General features: G+C 41.6%; 1 protein-coding gene across 7 annotated transcripts in view; it reads right to left on the bottom strand.

The window, feature by feature from the left end:
* Positions 1–15795, bottom strand: part of ADAM23 (ADAM metallopeptidase domain 23) — a 186340-nt gene that overhangs the window by 158208 nt on the left and 12337 nt on the right. The window lies entirely within an intron of this gene.

The raw sequence follows: 15795 nt of genomic DNA, 5'->3' as shown, positions 1-15795 counted from the left end.
CCAAATTAGTGCAAAAAACAAAAACAATTTTTTTTTTACTGTATTGAAGCGAAAAAGAAGTGTAACTGAGCAAAAGTTAAGTGACGATAAAAAAAAAAATTGCAAGCATGCCATTCTACACACGCAGTGGCAAAGAGAGAATGAGGCCTTCACCTTTGGCTATTAGTGGCAGATCCCAAAAAGTTACCCAGCCTACAATTGGTGCACAACTACTGTTACGCGTCAAAGCAGAGCTGCAAGATAACAGTAAGGCATTAGAGGATAATGTTTGCTCTGAATCAGAAATGACACCAATCCCTGTGGAGAGTCCATCCAACAGTGGGATGTCTAATCGTGACCATTCTGTTAGTGTACCCATAAAGAAGGGCCCTTTCAGCAGTTCTGCTGATGTGTGCCTGAACAGCCCGAGTGTAGCCGGTGATACACCAAGTGAGGATGACACTTTGTCTTTAGAAGAGGATGTGGGGGAGATTTGGGTATCCGACAATGAGGATGCGGTTGATTGTGTAAGTCCTGCAGCAGTGTGGCACCAGTGGGAGCAGTTCTGGTATGTGAGGTTCTGGCACCAATATGCACTTTCCAAACACAAGCAGGGATGACGCAGGTGGCAAACCACAACAGTTTGACATCTGGGCTGGTTTGAAGGATTTGTCAAAAAAATGTGTGACCTTGACCATAATTCCAACCAATCCTACTATTAACATGCAAAGGATGGTGGAGGGCCTATCAGGGATTAAACTGTATTTTTCATAATTTTCACTAATAATGTTTGGGTGTAATATACACCCAAAGATGAGTGCTCAATTGCTAAGAGTCATTGATGGAGAGGAAGACAATCAGGCCTGTCTGTAGAATTTGCAGGCAAATTGTGCTGCGTTATATAGGTAACACCCAAAAAAAAGAGCTCCATTGCTCCATTGCTAATTGTAATTGCTGAAATAGAAATAATAGGGCTGACAGTCTTGGTCTAAATCTGCAGTTACATTTTATTGTACCATAGTTCACTGCGAAACTGGAGAGGTGGCAGGGTTTAGTGATAATCTTCCTCAAACAATACTAATTCATCCCAATATCATAGAAGTCTGTGTAGTATGATGTAATTGCTGATAATGGCCTTCCAAAGGGAATGACTAGTTGATTTTAGGGCAGAGCTGTCACGATTTTTGGGCAATTCTTTTACAGCACAGCAAATATCAAAATGTTTAGCGGACTCATCTGCATCACCACTGGGTGTCTTGGGAAAGCAATTTATTTTACAACAAGCAGTTGCCAGAGAAACTGAAGGAGAAGACGTCCCAACAAGATGTTGATAAGTCTGGGATCCTTGCAAAGAAAATTAAGTATTTAATCTACAATTAAAATATAGTTAGCACATTTACTTTGTTTTATTGCACACTATAATTTTATGTAGCACCTTTTCAAAATCTATTATTAAGGCAATCACTTGACTGAAGCTAACCGTGTCTGCACTCTCTTCACAGGTAACTACTTCGCTGGACTAAAGTATATTCCCCTCAAATGCTAGTCTTCTTGCAGCTGCTGCATTCTCCTACATGCTGTTGCAGAAACCAGAAATTGACCCTAAATGTTTATGGACACAAACAGCATCTCCTGCATGTCATTTTTCAAAAGTTCTGTAACACCAAGTTGATAGTGTGTGCAAAACAGGAAATGTGATGGAATTCAACCCCGCTGTAATGCTTGACCAATATTGGGGTCGTAATCAGAAATTACATATCCTCAGGAGACTCCAAGCAGGATTAGCCATCTTTCAATGACATCCCTTAGTTTTTGGAACAGTTTGTCAGTTGTATGCCTCTTAGTGAAGCTGCTGATACACAGAGTAGCCTACTTCTCAAAAATGTGATGTACCTGGGTACATGCTGCTGCTGTACATGCTGGGGAAGGCGAATGACCAACCCAGTGGGCTTTCACAGTCATATAATCTTTTGTTTGCCCAGTTACGCTTGTACACATATCTGTGGTTAAGTATACAGTGGGTAGAATACCATTTTGTCACCCAATAATGAATTTTTTAGGAACTTTCCGGTACAGGAGAGAATTAGCTTTTCTAGTTAAATGGTATAGTGATGACATTTGCTAACAGGGACATAACACCTCAATTAAATGTCTTAAACCAACTGTATTAATAGTGGACATTGGACTCAGATCTAACACTAGCATAGTACCTAGAGCGTCTGTGATCCGCTTTGCGACTGGGTGACAGGTTTCATTCTTGCTTCCTCTTGCAGAGGATTGTTTAACTGCCAATTGTTGGGGGGAAGATTGCAGGTGCTGGGATGTAGATGAGAGAAGGGAGGTAGATTATGCTGGAATGCTTGTTGTTATTTTTTTTAACCGAAGTTTCTGATTTTCCCAACAGTTTTCCAATAACTCGCTGAAAAATGACGAAACATGGATGAGGATCCCAGATGGTTAAGGTCCCTACCTCTACTGAGTGTGCCTTTAAAAATGCTACAAATGGATAGACAACTCTTGCCAGGATTCGTGTAAAAATAATTCCACACTTAAGAGGTGGATTTTTGGTTTTATGCCCAGGTATGACAATGGCCTTTTTGTTATCACTGGCAAGAACTGCAACAATTTTTCTTTTCAAGTGTATGAAAATCATATTGTGACATAGGAGGTGTTCAAAATTGAATAAAAAATGACTGGAAATTAGTGTTACTGAGGTTAATAATAATGTAGCTACAAAATAATACCTAAATTATGTTATTTTAGCACCAATAAATGTAATTTTTTTAACAAATTGCAAAACAAAACCAAACAAAACCAAAACCAAAACCAAAACACGCAATGGCGGTTTTGCAAAACCAAAACCAAAACCAAAACACGACGGTAATCCAGATCCAAAACCGAATCCAAAAACCAAAACACGGGGGTCAGTGACCATCTCTAATAAAAACAAAGAACATAGTAAAAGAACTGGCAGTTCCTATATTTTGGAACTACACAAACAATGACCGTAATAATAGAAATGGCAGTTCCTCTTTTTGGGAACTACAGAAACAATGAATGTAGTAATAGAACTGGCAGTTCCTATTTTTTGGGAACTACAGAAACAATGAACGTAGTAATAGAACTGGCAGTTCCTATTTTTTGGAACTACAGAAAGAATGAACGTAGTAATAGAACTGGCAGTTCCTATTTTTTGGAACTACACAAACAATGACCGTAGTAATAGAACTGGCAGTTCCTCTTTTTGGGAACTACACAAACAATGACCGTAGTAATAGAACTGTCAGTTCCTATTTTTTGGAACTACACAAACAATGACCGTAGTAATAGAACTGGCAGTTCCTATTTTTTGGAACTACAGAAATAATGAACAGTATATAAATAAATAAATAGTAAATAGCAATACCTATTATTTTTTGGTACAGCAGCAACAGTGAACGTAGTTTGACTTTGGAATAGCAGTACCTATTAATTTTTGGTACAGCAGCAACAGTGAACGTAGTTTGACTTTTAAATAGCAGTACCTAGGGGGCGTGGCTTGGACGCCATGGTTGCAGGCAGCTTGGTACATGAGCTCCTCTGGCTGCTGGGCTATTATGCGTATTCCCGCAACCAATATCTCCTGTTTTTCCCCCTGATTGGAGCCTAGTGGAGTTAGGAGCCATCTGTCCGCAGTTGGACCCAGGCGAGCTGCTCAGTCCCGCAGATTGGGGTGTTGGAGTGCCCCGCCTCACATCTCGCCCAGCCGGAAGGTCCCCGGGCCATAGGAAGCCTCACGCCACCTATCCTACCTGCAGGTGTGCTCCAGGGGTGGAAGGGACCCCGCAGACGCCGCTGGCCGCAGTTGTGGATCCGGAGGCCTACTTCCGGTTCGGAAGCCCCGGCCTCGAGTAGCTGCCTCACCGCTTCCTGGGTACATCCGGAAGGGGCGGAGCTTCGCGGCGCCATCCAGATCGAGAAACCCGGCAACTATCACTAAGAGGAGAGTCGGGGAGGATAATATCCCTAGGAACAGCCGGCTGGCTCTGACAAATAAGGTCTGTGCTGTCTGCCCCTGCTTCTACCTCTACACTTCCCTGCTCCCAGCACACCTTCAGATCCAGGGCAGTAGCCCTAGGAAAATACCCCCCTCTGCCACAGGAAAGGGCACAGGTTAAAGGGGTCATCATCTAACACAAATGTAAGCAGGGAACAGTCCTGCAGGGTCCAAGTACCCCCTCCTTAACCAGTCCTTATATAATCTGTGAAAATGCCAGGAGTGTGTGTGAGACCATTCTAGCAGCCTAGTGCACGGCATTCATATTTCTCTGGATTGCCCTCTCCTACCTATCGTCTATCTGTTTTTCATTTCAAGTCATAAGTTTGTCCGGTGGTAGATGCAATGGCGCCTAAAAAGATAAAGGCTCCTACTTCTGTGTCACCAGTTCAATTCTTCAAGCCTCATAATATATCCCCCAGCACGGGAGGTGCTAAGAAAGATAGACCGACTGGAGGGGTTGCAGCGGTTCAAACAGCGGAGAAACGGAAAGAACCTACCGTCGGCAACGTACCAGAAGAGGGAGATCCTGAGGGACCCCTCACGGTTAAATCTATGCAGAATATGCTGGCTCTGTTTAAAACCGAAATTCTGTCTGAAATGAAAGCGTCCATGAAAGAATTACACCAAGAAGTCATTCACCTAGGGGGACGCACCAGTCATATAGAGGATAAAATGGAAGAGTTGGCGACCTCGCATAACAATCTCATTACTGAACATGAAAAATTGCGAGAGGAAGTCTACTCACACCGTGATAAATTCACAGATATGGAAGATAGATCAAGGAGAAATAATATCAGGATCAGAGGCATTCCAGAAACAGTAGCCCCTTCTGAGCTGCTCCCATTCGTCACGGAGTTGTTCCACAAACTCCTACCTGGGGTTACGGAGCAAGACCTCTTGCTGGATCGTATCCATAGGCTCCCTAAACCTAGATCGGCCCCAGAGAATGCGCCCAGGGACACTCTTATGAGGATACACTTCTTCCATATAAAAGAGCGGATCTTAGGAGCAGCCAGAGTGGAGGATAATGCCGTGCACTTACAGAACCTCCAGTTCTTCCAGGACTTTTCATTTGCTACTTTAGCTAAGAGGAGATCGTTCCAAGATATAACCAAGGTTCTAAGAGATCGGTCCATCCCTTACAAATGGGGTTTCCCTGTAAAGCTAATTATTCGACGAGATAATGTTTCGCATGTCGTTTTCTCAGCGGCTGAAGGCCTGGCTCTATTGAAGTCCTGGGACATCCAGGTGTCTGAACCGCCTCCCGCATCAAGCCTACGAGTTAGACAGGAATGGTCAAAGTAATTGGAGGCTGTTGGGAGAATCTGTAGCTCATTAATCTTTTACTTCTGGACAGTGGATCACGAACCTAGTCTTGCCTTCTTGTGTCAGGTCGTTATAATTCCTTTCAGCTTCACTGTGTGGGGAGATAGTGGAGTCGGGAGCGGTGGTCTGTTCCCAGGATACAGAAGAGGAAACTTTCCATCATACTGTCTCCCCACTGTCCGTGTTGTCATATGTGTGCTCTTCCTTCCTGCAGGTACTAGAAGGTATACAAGTGGTCTAACAGGTTGCGAGAGGGCGGAAGGCGCAAGGACTGGAGGACTCTAAACTCTCATAAGCCAAGCGGTGATGTTCATTTCATACTAGTGTGTTTGATTAGTTTCTATTTACCTGTTATACTAGTGTGTGGTTCTCTGTTTAAAATCTATATCTGTTGTTATTTAGAGGGTCTGGTAGGAGGTGGGGGTCAAAGGGTCCCTGCTTGCGTCCTAGTGCGCCCCCTATACTTTTATGTTGCTGGTGTTTTTTCTTCCCCCTTCCAGCAAACACTCTAACCCTCAATTTAGGGTTATTTTGGTTTTTTCTTCCCCCAATCCTTATGTTTTCTCTAAATTTCCTCTCCCTTACTTCCCTTTTTGTCCAGGGTACATATTAACACAAACAACTGGTTACCTTTACTGTTACAGCACTAAGTTGAGTCATGGTTTCGTATTTTCTAGATTAAATAATGGGCCTAGAGTATCAAGTCAGCGGAGGGCCTTGTATATCCTTACTTTTATTGTAAATGGTTAAGTTTTTAACACAAAATGTTAGAGGTTTAAATTCCCCCAATAAACGTAGACTAGCTCTATCGTCATTCTATAAGCTCAAAGCAGATGTAGTGGCCCTACAAGAAACGCATTTCAAGGCAGTAGCTCCCCCGACTATGAGAGACAGACACTTCCCACTATGCTTTACCGCTAATGGCCCTCAGAAAAGGAATGGAGTGGCCATCTTGTTTAGCAATAAGGTGGAGTTTATCCTTAAAACTACTATAGCGGACAAAGCAGGAAGATACCTGATTTTGATTGGCACGCTAAATAATAAGCTAGTTACTTTAGTCTCGTTATATGCCCCTAACTCTAGACAGGTCCCTTTCCTGAGGGGGGTCTTCCAAGAAATAGAGAAATGCAAAGAAGGGGGATTGATAGTTATGGGAGACTTCAACATAGTAGCAGATCCAAAACTGGATAGATCCCCTCTGTCCTCGACTCATGGGGCAGGAATGGGCTCATTGGGTCCCTCATTAGCTTTTGCCAAGGTGTTGGGGGAATTTGACCTATATGATGTATGGAGAATCGCAGATCCAAATGGCAAAGATTTTACATATTTCTCACCTGTCCATAATTCATATTCGCGTATTGATCTGATCTTGGCGGATAAATGGACTTTACAGGCTACCAAGTCAATCAAGATTCTCCCGATAACTTGGTCGGACCATGCCCCAGTACTGTGGACGTGGAAGGACATTAACACCTTTACTCCCCCTAGGCCGTGGCGTATGCCATCATATCTTTTATCTCAACTAGAAGCTAGACTGGATATCAAAAAAGCCATTGAACAATACTGTCAAACTAATGCCCCCTCTGACACTAATATCTTTAATTTCTGGTGTGCGTTAAAAGCAGTTGTGAGAGGGGTGGCGATTCAGACGGGTGCTCGGCTAAAAAGGGCTAACGCTTATTTGCAAAAAGAACTCGAAGATAAACTAGTTAAACTTGACACTCAGAATAAAGCATGCTCCTCTAAGGAACTGAAAAAAGAAATTATCTCAGTTAGAGCCCAACTTCAAAAAATGCTACTGTCCAAAACTCAATTAGCATTAACAAGACTTCGACAAAAATACTATGTGGCGGGGAATAGGGCAGGAAAGCTTTTGGCGAGGAAATTGAGGGGCCAACGGGCGCAGAATAGAATCAAATTTTTGATCGATGAGACTGGTAAGAAAGTCTCTAATCCCAGGGACATTGCTAATCTGTTTGCACAATACTACTCGAAGCTCTATAATTTAAAAGAGGACGACTCTACCCACCAACCTAGCCCGGCAGACATAGAGGGATTCTTACAGGGTCTAAATATCCCGACAATTGACACTGTGACGGGGATAGCCTTGGCAGCTCCATGGTCGCGAACTGAAATCCAGGAAGTTATTAAAAATCTCCCCTTAGACAAAGCCCCGGGGCCAGATGGGTATATAAACCGTTTTTATGTGACATTCCAAGAGGATCTCCTCCCAGTACTAGAACAACTGTTCAATGAGGGCACTTCTCAGGGTTTATTCCCTTCTGAGATGTTGGAGTCACAGTTAATTACTATCCCTAAGCCGGGGAAGGACCCTACCTCGTGCCTCAATTACAGGCCAATAGCTCTCTTAAATTCAGACATAAAAATTTACGCTAAACTTGTGGCGAACAGACTAAATGGCCTTCTCCCGGGACTCGCCCACCCTGATCAGGTGGGATTTGTGCTGGGACGCCAGGCCTCTGACAATACCAGAAGGGTGCTTAACATTCTTGAGTCGGTAGCGGGCTCTCAAACAGAGTTGGTAGCTCTCTCTCTTGATGCTGAGAAGGCCTTCGATAGGTTACATTGGGGGTATTTGGAGAAGGCCCTCTTACGGTTCGGTTTTCATGGCAAATTCCTAGCCGCAATCTCCGCTCTATATTCTGCCCCCTCAGCTAGGGTGTTTTGTAATGGGTTCATGTCAGACGCCTTCAGGATCTCTAATGGAACTAGACAAGGCTGCCCGCTGTCCCCGCTGATATTTGTTTTGGCAATGGAACCCCTTGCAATAGCTATTAGATCCTCCCTCCTGTTTCCGGGCATCAATATCAAGAACACTACTCATAAACTATGTCTGTTTGCCGATGATGTTTTACTTTTTGTCACCAGCCCGGAGACTTCGCTGCCGGCCCTTCATAATATACTTGACACCTATAGCCGAGCATCATACTACAAACTTAATTCAACTAAATCTGAGGCCCTCCCTGTAAATATTCCCCCCGGGAAGACAGAACATCTAAAAAAAACTTTTCAATACTCGTGGAAAACGGAAGCTCTCCCATATTTAGGCATAAAGATCACCCCCTCCCTGGATAGCACAATTAACCTAAACTATACAGCTCTGATACATCAACTACTCTTATTAACCAAATCATGGGCCTGCTGCGAGATCTCCTGGCTGGGAAGGTTGGCAACCTTTAAGATGTCGGTACTTCCGAAAATGATGTATCTATTTCGAACTATACCAGCCAATATCCCGAAACCACTGTTTGATAAATTGCAGGCAATTATGTTAACCTATGTTTGGAAAGGTAAACCCCCTCGGTTGGCTGGTACTCGTATGTGTTTGCCCAAGCAACAGGGTGGTCTGGCGCTCCCAGACCTACATAAATATCATCACGCGTGTCTACTAGCCCAAATAAGGGATTGGTCTCTACCCCCCAATCAGAAACCGTGGGTCGATCTAGAAAGGGCACTGTGCCCGATGCTCCCACTAGAGGATCTGATCTGGGTTCCTAAATCCTGGCGTCCAACACCTGCTCTCCTTCCCAAGATACTCAAAGATTCCCTGGCAGTGTGGGATAAATTTACGGTAAATAGCCAAAATCTCTCGGTCCCTACCTCTAATATCTCACTGGCAACTGTAGCAAAGCTTATCCCAGAGTTAAATTTAAACCGGTGGATTGAGAATGGGGTCAAGTTCTGGTCAGATCTACTTGAGGGGCGAGGACTCATGTCATTCTCGCAAATACGGGATAAATTTCACCTCCCCGCCCAGGAATTCTATAAATATTTGCAGATTAGACATTGGTTTTCCGCCCTTCCTGGTCAAGGCTTGGAAATGTCTAGCGCTCCAGCCCTTATATACACGAGATTGACGAAAGGATCTAATAGGGCTGGTATTACCTTTTGGTATAAACTCCTCTTCCCAACCACATCAGACTCTAAGTCCCGTTCCCAAATTCAATGGGAAACAGACCTTAACATTACGCTCTCCACAGGCCAATGGAAGAAAATATTTATTAATTCTTTTCAAATGTCCAAATGTGTAAATCATTCGGAAATGATGGTGAAGTTAATTAACAGATTATATATTACGCCGGCTCGCCTTCACAAAATGTGGCCCGCTCAAACGAAATTTTGTTGGAGACAATGTGGTTTACTAGGGGATATTATGCATATATTTTGGGGTTGCCCTCTTCTTCGCCCCTTCTGGGAGCAGGTGTTTGAGTTTGCTAATAAGATCACCTCTCAAAAAATAGATCCTACCCCGGAAGTTGCTTTATTACAGCATTTTCCACCTCAATTCCCTCTCCATGCTAGATATGTGTTTTGTCATATTCTGATAGCTGCCAGGGCAGCATTGGCTCAAAATTGGAAATCTCCCGTCCTGCCTACGTTAAGCAAAGTGATCACCAAGGTTCAGTTTAGCTTCGAGATGGAGACGTGGGGGATGCCTTACTCTTCATCCCCCTCATCACCCTTAATAAAGTGGTTTTCCTGGCATGTATACACAACTGAGGGAGAGGGAGCACCCGGTACTCGTACGGATTCATCACTTCCTCTTTCACAGTTTACCTTGAATGAATCCGGGTCTGAACTCACATAATTTCCCTTTAGGATATACCCAATAGGAGCTTACCCCCTCTGTAGTAATAGGAGCTTATGCCCTGTTTGCTGGTCTTATATTGCATTATTGTTTCAAGGACCTGTGTGTTTCCGTTATGTTAAGAATCGCTAATTATGTGGTGCTGTACCGTATATATCCCGCTATGTACCCCCTCCTCCCCCCCTCTCTCCTCTGTTCTTCCCTTCTCCCCCCCCTACTTTTTTTTTTTTTCTGTATCCCTTTTATCTGTGTGAAAAATAAAAAACTATTGAAGTTAAATAGCAGTACCTATTATTTTTTGATACAGCAGCAACAGTGAACGTAGTTTGACTTTGAAATAGCAGCACCTAGTATTTTTTAACACATTTTTTAATCTTTTTTTTCAATTATTTTTTTATAATTTTTTAAAATTATTTTTGTATAAGTTTTTTATAATTTTTTTTTAAAATTTTTTATAACTTTTGAATCATTTATAAATGACAATGCCCTTAGCAGAACAGAGCACAGGACACAGGCAGCACCACTGGACTCAGCAGGACAGAGCACTGGACAAAGCACCACTGGACTCAGCAGGACAGAGCACTGGACAAAGCACCACTGGACTCAGCAGGACAGAGCACTGGACAAAGCACCACTGGACTCAGCAGGACAGAGCACTGGACAAAGCACCACTGGACTCAGCAGGACAGAGCACTGGAAAAAATAACCACTGGACTGATCAGCAGGACAGAGCACAGGACCAAGTAACCACTGGATATTAAGCAGGACAGAGTGACAGGACACAGGACACAGGACGGAGCACCACTAAACCTATAACCTCCCTCTTCAATGATCTGAGCCCGACTGAAGATGCCGGGCGCGAGCGGGGAATTTATGCAATCCGAGTCTCGCGAGATCCGACGCGAGACTCGGACGTCAGAGCCTCATTTTCATTTTTTTGGCGCCGGAAATACCAGAACAGTGCTCGGATCCCGTCGGATCCGCACTGTTCGTGTGGGCTCGGATTAGAGAAATCCGAGCCCGCTCATCCTTATACAGAATTGGGCAATACTTTGAGCACAGTAAGCAGAACTTTGGGTGGCGAAAGGTGCGCCATTTTCACGTGAGCACTTATTGTGCCAGATTGAACCAACCTCTATGTGCGTTATGCATGAAAAAAATGTATTAACGCAATTAAGAAACATAGAAAAAGTTTTAATAATAACTGATACAAATGGGGCTAGTTTGTGATGTTTTAGTATTGTTTTTGCACCACTTCCACCATCATTCAGCATTATTTTAATTAGTAGAGACATGTTTCTGCACTGTCTTCTGTGCCCCATGTGAAAATCAAACTCCCCATTCCCCTCCTGAGATCTCCTACCCATACTTACTGGGAGTACTAATTTAATGACTAATAAAACGCTGCATAATAATGATTTTGTTTGCTTGAATAAAGTACACAGGAATCATGCAGCTCCTTCCTGTGGACAAAAAAAGGACGGTCAAGAGGTGCAGATTACATGTACTTCTACCTCTATCTCAGATTTTCTGCTTGGCTGTGTGAGTCCTGTGTTGTTTGAGGAGGTCATGTGATGCAGAGGTCACATGATGTGGAATTCAAATCAGCCAAAATCAGATAAATCTTGAAACTTGCATTGCTTCACTTATCTCTAGTTAGAACCTACATTTGTAATAGAGTGTGGCAGCCCTAAATGGGTGTATTTTGTCAGATTATTTTCTTCTAAAATAGGTATTATGTTGAAAAGTAATTCAAAATGGACCTCTAAACAATTTAAAAAAAAATGATATCATAATCTCATCATTTGTAAAGTAATGTGATTAATATTACTGCTGTCTTCTGGAGAAAATGTAAGCATGTATTAATGTTTATAGCCTACAGTACCTAGCGGTGTTCTTGAAATTTCAGCCAATCAAGAGAATACTTAAAGGGCATCATCATCATCATCATCATCATCATTTATTTATATAGCGCCACTAATTACGCAGCGCTGTACAGAGAACTCATTCACATCAGTCCCTGCGCCATTGGAGCTTACAATCTAAATTCCCTAATATAGACACACACTCACGCATAGACAGGGAGACAGAAAAAGAGGGAGAGACTAGGGTCAATTTTGATAGCAGCCAATTAACCTACCAATATGTTTTTGGAGTGTGGGAGGAAACCGGAGAAATTGAACTTATGACCCCAGTGCTGGGAGGCAGAGGTGCTAACCACTACGCCACTGTGCTGCCCCAGGTCTGTGCTCTGACACCTCTCTCTCTTCCCTTTCAATACAAAACACTACTTAAGAGTGTTACATTTTTGAAACAATGTTGCTGCATGCTGCAAAACAATAACACAAGCAAATCTGTGCAGTAGTACCATGTGATTGGCATAATTGAGCCTCTTTTGGCATGGTGTGTGGCTGTGAACACAAAGTTTTAATCAGCGCTAAAAATTGCAGTTCTAACGGTAATAATGCACACTATTACCGTAGTGATGTTAATAGTGCGCAGGCTGTGTTACTTTCGAGATTAATATGGCCAATTGAATTCCCCCCTAAGAATGTCCATTCAGGGGCAGTCATTAGTATTAAACAGAAAAGTATTGTGCGAACAGGATTTAAAGCCAGGCTGAGGTTCAGAGCAGCTGTAGATCTATAGGGTATCCAGCCCTTATTGGATATGACAAAAAGAAAAGCAGTGTTGATCCAGCGCTCAAATGGTGATTGATGGTATCTGAACGTAAGTATTTAATCCAAAATGGCAATAACAAATAGCTGCATTATAAGGAAACGTGGGATAAGCATAGGATACGATTTAATAAACATGATATGAAACAAACAACACATGTCCAAATTAAATGATAAAAAATTAAAATAAAATTCTTAATGGCAAAAAGTCTCTTAAAACTATCCATATAAATCCCTATAGTTGAAAAAAATCTCTTGATGAATGGTATAACCAAAGTCTACTTGTAAATTGACAGTTCACCAGAAAAAAGCATACAATAGTAAAAAGTACTTGCTGTGGTACAGTGTGCACACTACTGCAAACCCCCATCGGCCGGCTCGCAGTGAAAGTGTCAATCCTCCTAGGGACAGTTATTAGGTTTGATTCATTTATAAATTTTACTATACAGACATGTGTTATGATTTGACAGGCATGTGCATCTTTTCTTTAAAAAAAAAAAATAATAAGTTGGACATGACAGGACAATCTGCAAGCATTGGACATGGCCTCGGAACTTACATATAGTCAATGGAGTCATTTTATCACCTGCTCTATGCACAGTGCAGTAACTATATGTGTGCAGACATACACTAGTACAATAAACATCTACTTTATTCTCTTATCGGTACAGGTTGTTAAATAAGTCAGTTATGGGGCCTATTTATTGCCGATAATCGCAACAAAAAAACAGTTCTCACTAGTATTTATTAAAGAAAAATCTCCAAGGCAACTGAGCGATATATATAGTCTTTGCAGATATATATATATAGCATCTTTTAAAGCATTCACTGGGGACGTGTCATAAAGCCCCCACCCCTAATCACTAGGAAAGTGAGCAGGATGCAGGAGTCCGGGAGAATTTCCAGAAACTTGGGAGAATAGGCAGCCATCGATTAGATTATTCTGGCTCTAAGGGCATTGATAAATATGCCCCACAGTCTGAAATCAGTTGTATAAATAGTACACTAGTAATGTTTAGCTAATGAAAGAGGAGGGGAAGTGCTTTACATTCATTTACTAAAGCACTATGGGCCTGCAGATGCCTTCTCTCTCGCATTGACATATTTGATCTGTCATACAAGTTGCAGATAATGCACAGTTAGTCTACATAGGTAGATGGACTGTTCTGTGATGTATTGATCTTAATGAATAATTATGTAAATGTGTTTTATATAACTTTTCTTATGTAAAGACATGATATTTCTATGTCTGAGAGATGTTATGTTCAAAAGCTAGCTATGTGGCAGACCCCAATTCAATACACACAAATATACACAGTACAAAGATTGAACATGTTGTGACCATATGGTTTATGAAATATATACAAATAAAAAAATAATAAACCTTACCTATAAATAGACAATATTCTTCACATACAGTTCTCAAATTGCAATAAGTAATAAACACATAGTAATGGTCATATAAGGAGGAGAATAAATAGTAGTATTTTCCATGCCCCGACACCTGTTACTAAGAAGTCTTCATGTAAGACGTGTCTGTGACATATAAGCTCATGTGAATATGCTTGAATTGCTAATCATGCTTGTAATGCCATCCAAAGAAACAGGGAGATTCTGACATCTAATCCAGTCTCAAAATGAATAGAAATATAAGGTGCCTGGAAGGCTTATGCTCTCAGTGATAAGACATGTACTTAAGTTACTTGAGGAGAGACATGCAAAGCTCTGAGCTACAGCGAGAGGACATGGCAGTTGCTGGGGAATAGGATGATGTCAGGTTGGAACAGTGTATTTCTTCTGAGCTGAACAAAAAGTCAACATAGAGCATTAAAAGCCACAGCAGGCGCAGCTATTACTCTGTATATTTCCTTGTGTAGGCGGAAATGCTTTTATAGCTGTAAAATCCTAATTTAAATAATTTCACACAATACTTCTATACATTTTGTTACAACCCTAATTAGGTGGTCAATAGGAATAGGCGCCCTGTTGCTATCCACCTATTTGTCAAGTAAAACTCCCAGAATGCTCTGAGAGGTTAATTGTGTGCTGAGCTTAATTTATACTGGCATAAAAAGAGTATTTTAGGATCACCTTGATTTTAAGTTGAGATATAATCTATTTTAAAGCCTTGACTGTCCATCTTCAATGTTTAGCTGTTCTGATGGTGCGCAAAGGGCAAATACCCCTTTTTCCCTTTATAAAAGCTGCCTTGGCTGTAGAGTGCAGATGACTCAACAATTAAAAACCAAAAGAATTTAAGATATATCTTGCTATAGTTTTTAAGTTTATTTTAAATCATTCCTGATTCACATGGTGATATAAAGTTATTAACAATATGGAAGAAGGAGGAGAAAAAAGCAGGTTGATAAGTAATGATGGTAATGATGGTACAGTGACAACAGAATTTAAATTACTGTCCCCACAGTCTCCATTACTCTCATTTCTGGACCACAGAAACAATTTTCATTAGTTTACTACTGGCCTCTACAAATCATTTTGCATACAATTTCTTACAGTGCAAATAATTGTCATATACAGTAGAACTGTTCATTTTTTTGACGATTTAGTGATATTAGGGCTCAGCTATGTAAGCAATAATCAGTGTGATTATGTCAAAATATGGTACTATCACAATGATGCTTTTGGATATCTGTAACCAGAAGTAACCATTGAAACAATTGCATGAGTGTCTGACTCTCTGACATAGTGAAAGAGAACTGCAGCCCACTAACTACTTGTTCTACAATCATACACTCATGTGGCAGAGGGCATAAGGAACCTGTGGGCATGTAGTAGCTACCAGCTATGATAAAATACTGCCATGAGTTTTCCCTTTCTACACATGTAACCATAATAGACTACAAGCAAACGATGCCTACTCTTGCAGATCTTATAACACCCAAAACATATTGATGTACTTAGATGAAATAATGTTTTGGGAAATAAGAATCAGTGACAATAACAAGTTTTGATTAACTAATATGATTCCTCTCTATACCACACCTGTCCTATAGTGCCAGGAATATTCCACTATGCCACTAGTTATTGGCACTAGCGAACCAATGACATAGAGTCTAATGGGAACCTCAATGAGAAATGAGGGTGAATTTAGATATGCTTTAAACAACTAGGAGAGGTTTGTACTACAAGTGCATGCACATCTC

This window comes from Mixophyes fleayi, chromosome 7 (assembly GCF_038048845.1).
Source record: "Mixophyes fleayi isolate aMixFle1 chromosome 7, aMixFle1.hap1, whole genome shotgun sequence".
In the NCBI taxonomy this organism is placed as follows: domain Eukaryota; kingdom Metazoa; phylum Chordata; class Amphibia; order Anura; family Limnodynastidae; genus Mixophyes; species Mixophyes fleayi.
This window is presented reverse-complemented; position numbering and strand designations above follow the sequence as displayed.